This window comes from Cyprinus carpio, chromosome A6 (assembly GCF_018340385.1).
Source record: "Cyprinus carpio isolate SPL01 chromosome A6, ASM1834038v1, whole genome shotgun sequence".
NCBI lineage: Eukaryota > Metazoa > Chordata > Actinopteri > Cypriniformes > Cyprinidae > Cyprinus > Cyprinus carpio.
In genome coordinates, this window is record NC_056577.1 from 9134937 (window position 1) to 9146697 (window position 11761).

The window sequence follows — 11761 nt, forward strand, 5'->3', positions numbered from 1 at the left end:
CTCTTGTTTTTTGTCAATATGATTTAGACTACTTGTGTTCTATTAAATTTTCGAATTTGCTTACGAAAGCTTTTGAAAGATTTTTCATTCTAGTAAAGTATTTCATAGTCTATACATTTCATTAATTCCTGAAATTCCAAATTTTCGATGGCAACATTTGTAGGCGGCATTTCTTCAAAAGAGATTTATGATTTATTGGGACCAAAAGGAGGAATGTCTTGCGAAAAATTGCTAATAAAATTGCCTCATATTGTTTGAAAGAAAAAAAGAAAGAATGTTTTTTTGTTTTTGTTTTTTTACGAAAAATAAAATCATTTAAAATGCTGTAGGTTATAAAAGACCGATCTTTTCTGAATTATTTCGGAATCATCCGTTAATCTGCTGGAAACCTTTTCCTTAATTAATACTCATATGCTTATGTTTAATATAATTTCAATTCTCCCCAAATTACCACAACGATTTTGCAGAGCAAGCAAGCCTCCATCTCTGTGAAATGACAGTAACTGTGCTGTCGTTTTACAGCCTGAACTTTTCAAAAGGTCATATCTTTATTGAACAGATGAAATAACAAAACACAATCAGGATGCAACAGCCTGTGAAACATTTCAAATGAGAGTGGGAACACACAGGTAGCTACTCAGCACCTTCAAGTCGTTACAATTTGTTCTACAACACCAGAAATGTAATGCAGAAAAATGAGAAGGATATGCAAAAATCCAGATTTGAAGAATCAATATTTACACTAAGGACGCAAGTATGGATTTTAAGCTGAAGTACAGCAAAGATAAAAGAAGATATAGGCCTAAAATGGACCAACTCACTGAGTATAACGGTTTGTCTTTTTTGGTCATGAAGATCATGAAGTGAATAAGTCTGTGCCCTCTTCCTCTTTTCTATCTGTTCTCCCTCTCTCATTATTTGGGTGATAAAAATACAGATGAAATCACTTGAGTCATTACAGATTGTTCTGTTTGGTCCTGGCATTCAATTTAACCATTGAATGTATTTTGCTGAATTTTTTATTTAATTCTAAGGCAGTCCAAATGTCCCAGATTTCAGTTTGTTAAATGAATGATTGCCAGTCCTTGAACAGAATTTGTTTCAAGATTAGATTTCTTCCCTCTGAAGAAAGTATGATTTAATTATGGGAAAAAAAATAAATAAAAAAATCAATAGTTTTGTCTACTGCTTAATTTATAGATGTATTTGAAGATAGCTGAAAAACAGTTTAATCAGGTTTTTGAGTAAAAATGTATCTCTAGCATCAAATGGTTTGATGCTAGAATGCCATCAACATGGTAGATAGAATTCTCTAGCTCTAAATGTAATTTTGAGATGTGATAGCCTCCAAAAGGATTGTAAGAATAATCCCTTCTGTTTGTGGATAGATGGTTCAAATGCAATAATGGTTGAAATGTTTAGTTATGAATGCATTAACATTTTCTCATTCTTAGTCATTAAACATTCCTGCAGTTTAGGTGTTTCTCTCCAGGTGTCAGGTCCAGCGATATGATCCCGATGCCCCCCCCCACCCCTCTCTGAGGCTGGAAATATAAAATATTGATTTATGTTTGGTAGAAAGGCCTTATAAAAATGATCACATACACAAAAGGGATTCATGAGCCTCAGATCAATAGACATCCTGTTTCTCAATGCTTTGGACCATCACTGACTGTGAAATGTTAAAATAAAGAAATCAATATTATCTGAGAAATGTCAAATTTATTATAATTATGAGGGTGAAGGACTGGCAAAAATGTTCCTATGGGAGCTGGTCTGAAAGGAGGGGTTTACAGACACTCCTCTGAATCCAGCCTGTGTGTGTGTGTGTGTGTGTGTGTGTTGAGTGAAGCTATGCACTATAGACAATGGATTTGTCATGTTGATACTTCACATGTGTGGATGTGCGTCTGAATGAGAAACACACACTCTTTCTTGATTGGCATATAGCCATTAAACCTTAAAGAAAGTAATATAAACTTGGATTAGGAAGCAGGAACCTTCTGCTTGTCAAGCTGAACTATCGTGTAAGTTTGTGCTGACAATACTGAGATTTGTTCTTATCACTTCCTTGATATTTTCCAGATGAACACTGCTCTGACTGTAATCTCAATTAACGACAAAATGGTCAAACAACTGTAGCAAAATGTGCACAATCTAGTGCGAGACCACAGTGACTATATTTCGCAGAGGAGTCTCTGTGGTCTAAACATGCAGATGGCCGGTCTGGAATCAAAGAAGGACCAAGGGACATGCCATTTGCTCTGAGCCCAGACCAGCACACTGACACTTTGTTCAGTTATGTGTTTCGTGTGGCCTTTATTAATAATTCATCTATGGTCAATAGCATTTTAGAGAATTATCTGATTCAAAGCTACAGCAGACCACTAAAACGGTAATAAAACCAGATTATATTGAACCACATCTGTGCGATGATTATTGAAATGTGTAAATAATTGAAAAACTACTTGTAAAAAAAACAGAAATTTATTAATTAGCAAACATGATCAGGTTTTTTATAACTGTATTGTCAGCTGTAAAGTATAACAATGTTAGTGCTTAAAAAAATCATAAAAATATCTATCAAAGCTGTGAAATACCCTTAATAATCATCCCAAAATGTCCCATACACACATATTGTATTAGTCTGCATTAGAGAGAAACCTGAAAAAAGGCATATATTTCAGATATCTGCGGAGAGTTGAATTGTAATGGAAACAATTTTCATTAACCTACCCATAAACTGCTAGAAAACTCTTAATCCCACAAATGTGAATGAAATCAACTATAACGTGAAGAGCAATTAAGAAGAAACGGCACATTTGCAAACACCTTAACATTGTTTCATTCTCCTAGCTGAATTTTCCTGTTTTCCACAATACTGTGAGTGCCATGCCTTTACAGATAGTCATTTGCATGTGACCTTTAATTTAAATGTCTGGAAAGATTGAACGGCAGAGGGTTGCTATTATTTGAGGAAAGGGACTCTAGGCCAACATCCTCTATCCCTCCTCCCTTTCAGAATTCTGATAGAAAGTTTCATTGATTAGAGCATCTTTGTCACCATTAGAGATCATTTAGGTTATATTCACAAATTATATTCATTAAGGACAGAGACACAGTAGATCATATTATAATAAATAAATAAATGCAAATGTATGGACAAAACGTTTTGTTTTTCGATAATCTTTAATGACCAGCACTATGACCCCTATAACCCCTAATGTACAACAAAATCTAAAAGTTGCATCTTTGTATCTTATTTTCCCTAAATGGTATTAGTCTGGGTATTAGTATCTTAAAGGTACATACAGTATTATATTAGTACCTTTTACCGCCTCACTGACAGTTTTGTATATAAATGGGTGTATAAATGACCTATAAGCATAAATAAAAGCTGAATTTAATGCTAAAATTGCTGCTGAGAAAAAGAGGATGAAAAACACTCAAGGGTTGAGTTGTCTTCCATAACTATTATGTAATTTATAGATAATTGAGCCAAGGATGTCTTATGTAAAACCACATAGCAAATTTAGATTTTCATTGGTAGAATAGAGTTCATTTGAAAGCTTTTTGCAAAGAAAATCTAGAAGTCTTAAACAAGAAATAAGACACACACACACACACACACACACACACACACACACACACACACACACACACACACACACAACACACACACACACACACACACACACACACACACACACACACACACACACAAGAAACACCAATAGTCCATCCAATATTTTCATATATTATATCATCAGAAGCTAGTGATATACAATCTATTTATACATAATCGACAAAAAAATAAAAAACAAAAATTCCTACAGGAATAAACTATAAACTGACAGTGGCTTAAAGGAATAGTTCACCTAAAAATGAAAATTCTGTCATCATTTACTCATGTCGTTGTAAACCTGTATGCATTTATATCATATTAAGAAGAAAATCAAAATAACAACAAAAATAAAATAAAAAAAAGTCATAACTTAAGAAAAACAACAATTACAGAATTACAACAATGACATAATTTTTATTTTTGGATCAAATAAGCCATATATTATATCTATTGTCTCCCTGCCTCTCTGGCAGAATGACCACACCCATTTCTTCATCCATTAATCTGCATTTTGAATGGCACTGTCAATCAAACTGTAGCCCCACCCACCTCCCCATCTGTAGCCCCTCTGACCCCCCACCTCCCCCACTTCATCATCTGACTGATTTATTTATTTATTTAGAGCCTGTCTTCACCAAAACAACACCCCCCACAACATATATCCCCCAACAAAAAATCACAGATATCCATCCTGTAATATGTTCATAGTGTGATATGTCATGGGGGTTAGCAAGTGTGCGATCACCATGGATACATACAAATGAAATATGACAGAGTGGATGCTGTTAATTACTCTAAAAGAAATTAAATGGAGGGGATTTAAGCTTTGAAATGTGAGTGGAATTTAAGTAGTCACGTTCTGTAATAAGGTGATCTTCCATAATAGATCAGTCTCACTGCATTAAATATTAAATAAACAGTGGACCCTTGATGATGAGAGACAGAAAGAGAGACACCACCATGAACACAGTCATCTAAACAAAGTTGATTGGTCTACATTCCCATGATGCCACTGATAACCTTTTAATAGAGGCTTCCACATGAATGGGAAACTTGTCTTAAACACAGTAAAGGACATGATTTTTTTTTTTCACTTACTTAACATCACATGTTGTCCAACATACTAATTTTGTATAGTGGTTTCTGGGGTGTCTGTAAGGCACTTAACCACAGGAATTAGTTCTGTGAATTTTGGGGCTTTTGATGGCAGTATTGATTCAGCTACAAAGCAGTAAAACCCTTATCAGAACTCACGCAGAGGATTGCTATAAAAGCCCATACTAAGAGTCTATCTGTGACCGATAGGAGCAGGATGGGGGGTGATTTGTGCAAATCCTTACAGGACCTATATTGACATCTGAGCACATGAAATATGAAGTGTGTGTTGTGTTGTACAGAGTAATGCTTTATATATGTTCAAATCAATGCAATTATGTGTCATAACTAAAACTTTACAAAATGAATTCTTGACTGGAGAACAATTGACCATTGGTGAAAATGAGACCTTTTGTGAAAAAGAACTACACTTTATATTTTCTTTTAAAAAGAGTACTTATAACAGATATAATGTACTTTAAAAGAATAGCCTATACTTAAGTGCAAACTGAATGCAATGTTTTCAGACACTTAACTGTATGTTATTTACAAATAAATGCAGGTAGTTGAACTTAAGAGTGTTTTAACTTTGACTTAAGTGCATTTATATATAATTCCATAATTATTTATATTATCTCTTAAATATGGTTAAAATGTATTACAGAATGTACTTAGAAGCGTTTATGGTAAAATAAAATATACTTTAATGTAATTTCTACTGAAACATGTATGTCCTGTATAAATATAAATATTTTTGTATAAATATATTTAAATAGAAATATATGTATAAATATATTTGTATTTATACATTTGTAACGATGAAGTTACAATTTAGAACATTTAAGAAATATCAAATAACACACTACAGTTCAAATTACAATCAAGTACTTTACATGTGCTTTTTAGCATGTTAGCCAAAACATAAGTGTACTTCTTTAAAGCATCAACAAATAATATTAAAACAATGATTTAAAATTTAGGCTTCTTTTTAAGTAAACTTTAATTTGACATTATTACAAAGTTCACTTTTTAAAAGTGTGTTAAAAGTATTTAATTTTGTTAAGAAACATACTGTACATTTGAATCCCACCTGGGGATTTTTTGCTTTTTCCTCTAATTCAACCCTGAGGGCAGAGCATGTAGTTCTGCAAACCATACAGATAAGTGAATCTAAATAAGACTGTATTATTAATATTCAAAGATAAGATGGTGAACGATATGCTGTATGTAGATTACTATGAATGTTTTGGATATCAATAGACCTTAATAATGGAATCATTGACCAACACAGATGGACCTTGTAAGAGGCACAGTGGGATTCTGTTCCCGGCCAGATGAACATCAGAATACCCCACAGAGACTATACATCCACACCTGCCTGGCCATTAACCCATTCAATTAACTTCCACCAGAGGGTTCTGCTAATTATCTTAATTGCATCTTTAATGATGTGAGTCCTTTAAAACAATGAAGGTATCTCTTCTAGAGCATTTAAAAAGCAATAGGCTATTAAGCTGAGTGAAGCAATAAATACTACACTGACAAAGATTTAAGAAGCATACTATCATTAGCTAAATCAATATTTTTAAGCAACAGACATTTGCATTACATTATGATTATTTAATGTAGGAAGTCATGTGATATGCTTTATTTTTTATTTTTTGAAAATGAGCAAACAGGCTATTCTACTACGGATCTCCAGGCCAGTATATATTACATATTTAGTTGTTATTATTAGAGTAAATAGTTATTATTGGGGCAGTTTTAATTGAATTTATATGTCATATTAATATTATCTATAAGTGTTTGCTGTTTCATGACATCATAGTCAACACCTACTACACATAATTTTCCAAACTACATTTTAAAACAAAGTGACACCCATGTTTTATAGCCTTTCTAATTACAGTCTTTGTGAAGTGCAAGGGTATAGCTGAAGGTGAGAAATACTAGGTTAAAGGTAGGGTGGGCAAACATGTAGCTTTATAACCTACATCTGACCCTTCACATATTCTTTGACCCAATTTGACATATCTCTTCCTTTGACAGCTACTTTATCTTTCTCTGCCCTGGACGATTTATAGATTTTTTTGATTTAAGGTTAATTATTTGTCAGTTTTCCAATGCAGTGTAACAATCTCTTTGCATAATCCCATCTCTCTATAAAAAGACAAGTTATATTCAGAAACAGATATATTCTCCATCAAAACACAGTTTGGTGTGTGTACCAGCAAGATATCATTGATAAATGTTTTCATTTTTTTGAGCACAACCAGAAAATTCAGACTATTACTGGAATATGAACAACTATAAAGAATAGTGATGCATGCATAGAAAGGATTGAAAGAGTAAAGATCTAAGAACAACACACCAATGCTGTGTGCGAGTATACTGACAAAAATGGAGATAACAAAATCAATAATCCTGGCAGATGTGCTCATATGCACTAGCTATCTAAAACAAATTTATTTCATCCACACACCTGTCATACTTGTATTTATGCTGAACTGTGCCTCATCCTGCTTCATTGTAATGGAAAGTCTCTTAGAACTAGAGCAAACACAGTTTCACACTGTCTCTCGAATAAGACATGGACCACTGGGAATCAGAGCCTCTGTTTACCAGTGCTGTGTTAGGTCATTATTCCTCCCCATCAGTATTCAGAAAGCGATGCTCAGATTATGAACAATGTGACCTGATTTGGCTTAAGAGAAACACACATAACACAGTGACACTTGCAAATTATGACCATCTTATAAACATCTCTGGTAGGGAAAGCACAGAACTACAGGCATGATTTTCTTAACTTTGAATGGAGACACCCAGCAATCAAAATTTGCTAAGTTCTGTTTTCTGTGTAAAAAAAAAACAACAAAATGATAAAGCACTCTACAAATGGTGATTGAGCTCTTACCAAAAGGTCATCAATTTTTTTGATTTGTTAAGGATTCATTGAACATGATCGATTGGATTCATTAATGACACATGAAGACACACCAGATCAATCTAAATGGTAAACTGGCATCATTGTCATCATTTTGCAGCTCAGTGCTCATAAAGCCTATTAATTTGTGCTCAGAAATGATCATATATCATTTAATGAAGATAGTATGCAGCTTCCACATGACATAAACCATCAGTCACTGTTCAGCACGATTTGTGGACAGGAACCCATTAACATGGCAAAAAGCTAATTAATCAAATCAGAGATTTGTAGCTTTTAGTCCATGTCTATAAGCTTTGCAGTCATGTCTGATCAGGTGGCTGTGAATGTTTCAGTGAAGTCGCCAAATATGCCATATTTCTTATATTCAAGTTAATCACAGACTACAAAAGAGTCTTCGGTAGGCAAACTCTTTTGATTTGAATAAATCACTTTTTTGGGAAACTACATTCATCTACAGTAAGTGTCAACTTTTCTTTATAGCCTGGTCATTCCGAAAGCCTCTCCATGGAGATCGGACTGACACTCATGGCCAATAAGGTTCCCAGTGACAAAAACTGTTTTTAAAAAATGCTGTTGTTGTGTAAATTAATAGGCAAAATGTATTTTTGCCTGACTTTTCAGTTTTTAGTTGAAAAAGGTGTCAGGGAAACGCCACCAAAATTAATCAGTTTAATCATTTGCTCACCTTTGCACTAAATGTTGTGCCAATCAGACAAGTAATTAGAAATTAGGTATGAATAAAATAAAAAATAAAAATAAAATCTGATTATTATACTACCTCTTTGTGTGCAGTTTGAAATTGTGGTCTAACATGTCAAAAGCATCTCATTAAAAGCCATGTGATTTTACAAAGAAAAAAATAAATAAATCCAAACTAGGAGTGATTTATGTTTTAAACCCCAGCTGCAACCAGTAATGAATGGAATGGTTGTGACTGGATTTATTTAGCTCAGATAACTGGATGGAGAAAAGCATCAGTGATATAGATGTGCCATGTTTTTCTGAAGTATCTGGGTTGTATCAGAGGATATTATAGGAACAACAAACAAAGAAACCAACCAACAAAGAAAGTACAAACCAATTTTTCAAATGGTTGTGGAGTTATAGGGGTTTGTCAGTTGTAGTGCCCCCTATTGGCAGAGTTGTACTTGTGCTTGGACATTGTGTTCAGTATATATGGGTCAACTTGTAAAAATAGCCATCAAGTGTCCAATTAATTAACATATATCTTCCCAATGCTTCAACATGCTTTATGGAAATGGATATGCATAAGATCAGCTGATTCTGGGGAGCACTGAAAGAACTCTTGCTTGGACAATCAAATTCAAGGAGCAAAACTAACCACTGTACAACATGAAATATGATATAATTAGATTACATGCCTATAGTGCAATTTGTGTACTATAATTGACTAAATAGTGCACTGCAGTAAAGCAGAACTACATTCCCCAGTAGGCATTTTCTGACTATATGTACTGAAGTGTAGTCCAGGATGGTGGAAGGCCCAGTGCAGTGTGGTTGGTGATTCAGATTAAACTGTATCTCCCATAGGAGGCTGCTCTGAGAGCTTAATTAAATTGTAGGACACTGGCAGTGATGAATGCCTCTTAACATGAGCATGCTAAGACACCGGTACCGCTGCCCTTTAGCTGTGCATCTTCTGTTGCGCAAAATACCACCATAGCATCCATAATTGTGTCTCCCAATTCCCTTCGCCTTGATGCACAACCATAATTTGATGAACAATGCCACATTGCTTTGAGTCAGAGATTCTGGTCTTTTCCAGGGTCTCTTGTCCATTTTCTCCTGTTTAGAGCATGACAGTTCAACACGACTAGTCGGCGGGATCTTTCTGGATCCGTGGCGCTTTTGGTGTTTCCTAGCATCGGTCTATTCATCACCATCGCTAGCCTCTTGTTCTGCTCTGTGTCTTCCTTCATCACTGCAGCTAATTAAAGAGCTCGGAGGTCTGCTACTGTTTCCACTGCCTTGTATTACCATTCATTACAATGACATCTCAGATCCTCGGCATAGCAGCACAGTGATTCATGGTGCAGTGTGTCTTAGTAAGAGACTTATCTTGCACACTCACACATACTCCTGTACATATGCATGAATGCACTCACACATACACACACAAACATAATAAATTAGGCTCTACTGAAGACTGATGGCCCACAATGTAACACCATAGATCAATTAAGCATGCAGAGAACGGGAAGGCTAATCTCTGAATATAATGAGTCGGCTTTTCTGCCTCTTTTAATTCAAAAACACTATGTTTCGAGATTATACAAACAAACAAGCCTGTAATTGAATGGGGAAAATATTTTGAGCATTTTTAATTAAATTCTGCGGAATTGTGTAAAAGCACAGCAAATCTCAGTATACAAAATACTATTTTGCACCAAATATTATTTTCTAAAAAATATATTTTCTTATTATATTAATTTTTATTTAGATCTATTTGTCTGATTTTGTATTTTAAAGAGCAACATCTTCATAGTCTGTCTTCATAGTAATTGTTTTAGTGAAGTGTACACCTCATGCTGCATTTCTAAAAAATAATTAACCTCTGATACCCATTCTGTTGTCTGTGATGCCTGTGAATGTGACTAAAATTGAACTGTAAAGATGACATGAATAGAGACATGATCGGGCTAAATGCAGGGGGTGAGTCTTATGGGTGTGTGTCAGGGAGAGAAATTGAGGAAAAGATAGAGGGCAACAGAAGCATTTTGCTCAGGCCCAAGAGTAGATAAGCAGCGCCCAGGGAATTGGTCTGTAAACACTGTCCGTGATTGACATGACACCCCAGTTTGTGGGAAACTTTACATTTTATTATCGGCCTGTAAACCCCCATTTTACAGATCCACATGCTGCTTTAGCGGTGTGTGTGGGAGGTATATGGGTCGAGGGTGGTGCACTTGAAGCCTGTTTTGATCGGTCCTCACTAAATATCCACCCAATTTTCACAGGTCTGGGTGAGCTTTGAAGAAAATTGAGCAGATTTGCGATGAAGAGCCCCTCTGGAGGAATTTGAGAGTGTTTGAGGATTAGGAGGTTCTTATTCTCAGCATAAGGCCCAGCTGAAGAAGTGTCTGATGCCTCAGGAGGTGAAGCTCAGCCGAGCATTCCAGTAAATAGAGATTCTGAAGATAAAGAGTTGAACTGACAAGCTTATGGACTTGGACAAACTGAGCAGGCATACAGTTCAGCTTTTATGCAAAGCAAATAATAGCGGAAGCTTTCATCCTCTCATGTTAATCCAGAATCAATCAAATCATTGAAACGTAAAAGATCAAAGGGTGTGTTTACAAGGAATGCTCACGTGTGACTCTTAAAAAAAAAAAAACTTTCATTATGACTTAAATGGTTTTATAGTTCTTGTCTGTATGAGCTCAAAATAATCACAGTAATATGTGAAGATATGGGGAATCAATTTAAAAACTAAACCACCGTCGACATCTAGTGTTCATCAAGATTATTGCAGTTAAAAGTGCTTGTTCCTCTGTCGCCAAAAGATGTCGCTGTTTCGCAATGTGGAGTCATCTGAAATGACTTTTTTTAATTACAGAAAAATATTCTTGTGAGCAGTGTTAAATAATATGAATTTAATTTTAATATACAAAATATTAAAATAGTATATTTACTAAAGTAAAATGAAAGAGTAACGCTTTAGTTTAGGGACCAATTCTTACTAGTAACTTGATTATTAGCATGCATAGGACTAGCATATTGGATGTTTAGTACTGAAAACGCATTGGCATGTATTCTGCATGACCATATTTTAGATGCCTTAAAACTACCCATACCTAACTTAAAAACTACCTTACTATTAATAGCAGCAAATTAAAAGTTTACTGAGGTAAACGTCGTAGTTAATAGTGAGAATTTGCCCCTAAACTAAAGTATAATTAAATGTCACAATCAAATAGATTTACACTAAAAGTAGTGCAGATAAGAGAAGTGGACCCACCCGGCAAAATATGGTGAAGTAAAGAAGAAGAAGAAAATTGTAAATACAGTGCTGGATGCTGAGTTACAAACCCCTCCCCTGTCCTGCCGGGGCGGGGCCTGACGCGTCCGGATCC